General features: G+C 41.8%; 1 pseudogene across 1 annotated transcript; it reads left to right on the forward strand.

Annotated features, from left to right (window-relative positions):
• The first annotated feature begins 950 nt into the window (after positions 1–950).
• LOC105524000 lies at positions 951–1698 on the forward strand (annotated as a pseudogene). Its single transcript, XR_001003685.1, has 2 exons — positions 951–1342; positions 1492–1698. The product of XR_001003685.1 is annotated as a eukaryotic translation initiation factor 3 subunit J-like (transcript).
• The last annotated feature ends 267 nt before the right edge of the window (positions 1699–1965 follow it).

Below are 1965 nucleotides of genomic sequence, written 5' to 3' on the forward strand. Positions count from 1 at the left end.
AAAGTGTAGCAGTCCATTCTCTCATTGCTTTGAAGAACTACCTGAGACTAGGTAGTTTATAAAGGTAAGAGGTTTAATTGACTCACAGTTCCACAGGTTGTACAGGAAGCACGGCTGGGGAGGCCTCAGGAAACTTACAATCATGGCAGAAGGTGAAGGGGAAGCAGGCACGTCTTACAGGGCCAGAGAAGGAGGAAGAAAGTGAAGTGGGAGGTGCTACACACTTTTAAACAACCAGATCTCCTGAAAACTCTATCATGAGACAGCACTAAGGGGATGGTGGTAAATCATTGGAAACCATTCCCATAATCCAATCACCTCCTACCACACCGCACCTCCAACACTGGGGATTACAACTCTACATGAGATTTGGGTGGGAGTGCAGAGCCAAACCATATCAAAAAGTGTAATGTGCTGAGGGTAACCACCAGTTTACCCTTCTCCATATATGACAGAATTAGAGGAAATAACCTAGAAAGCAATGTAAAGGACTTAGATTAGAAATAAGAAAGAACTGGAAAGTTGCTTTTTAATTTCTGGAATTGTCTAACCAAGAAGTTGTAAGTGCATAAAAAACAAAGTAGGAGAGTTAGTTACTCATTTGACCAGAATAGTTTTGGTGCAAATCTGTTATACTAGAGCCATTTCAGAATAAGTACCTACCTTCTTGACCTGATGGCTTAGAATTTCACTCAGTTCTCACATTGGGTGACTTTAAATTATCTATGTCACTGTTGACCATGGTGGATAATTGTCATTTTCCTAAATGTACATTTGATCCGGTGGTCAACTACTGCATATTAAATCCCTAGAGAAGAGGTGTGCACTACAGTCAGACCTGCTCGAACATTTAAGATGATAAAGATCGAGCAAACCCAGTGACTCACCTTCTCCACGCTAACTCCTCGCTAGCTCTCCCGCTCACACACTTTCACACTTTCAGGCTCAAGATGGCGGCGGGGGACTCCGACTCCTGAGAGGCGGACGCATTCACCGTGGAAGACCCAGCGCAAAAGGTGTGGGGCGGCGGCACTGCCGGTGGGGACCGCTAGGAAGGTGAGGACTAGGACGAGGACGTCAAGGATAACTGATGACGATGATGACGTAAAAAAAGAAGCAGCAGAAGTAAAACCAGAGGTAAAAAGTTCAGAAAAGAGAAAAACAGCAGAGAAGGTAAAAGAGAAAGAACGACAACAGAAGAAAAGGCCAGAAGAAATTAAAAAGAGGTTAGAAGAACCTGAAGAACCTAAAGTGCTAACACCAGAAGAACAATTAGCAGATAAACTGGGGCTAAATAAATTACGGGAAGAGTCAGACCTCTAATTAGCAAAGGAAACTTTTGGTGTTAATAATACAGTTTATGGAATAGATGCTATGAGCCCATCTTCAAGAGATGATTTTACAGAGTTTGGAAAGTTATTAAAAGAAAAAATTACACAATATGAAAGGTCACTATATGATGCCTTTTTTTTTTTTTTTTGGAAATCTTAGTTCGAGGTGTGTGTATTTCATTGGAAATTGATGACTTGAAAAAGATGACCAATTCACTGAAAATAAAACCAAAAAGAAGAAAGGTGTGGTTCCTGGAGCGGGATAAAAGCCACCAGGAAAGATGATCTGGCAGATTATGGTGGTTATGATGGAGGATATGTACAAGACTATGAAGACTTCATGTGACATTTTATCTTTTCCTGGTGTCATTTTGTTTTGTTTTGTTTTGTTTTTGTTTTTGAGACAGAGTCTTGCTCTGTCTCCCAGGCTGGAGTGCAGCTGGGGTGCAGTGATCTCGGCTCACTGCAACCTCTGCCTCCTGGGTTCAAGAAATTCTCTGCCTTAGCCTCCCTTCCCCGTGTCATCTTTATGTTGCCCACAATCCCTTGAACATGTAGTACAACTTCCTTTCCTTTCAGTTCTGCCAAATGCTACAATTGGAAGTTCAGTTGTATCTTCTGTGCTGGTTATTTA

Source organism: Colobus angolensis, unplaced genomic scaffold, assembly GCF_000951035.1.
Source record: "Colobus angolensis palliatus isolate OR3802 unplaced genomic scaffold, Cang.pa_1.0 Scaffold48, whole genome shotgun sequence".
Taxonomy (NCBI): domain Eukaryota; kingdom Metazoa; phylum Chordata; class Mammalia; order Primates; family Cercopithecidae; genus Colobus; species Colobus angolensis.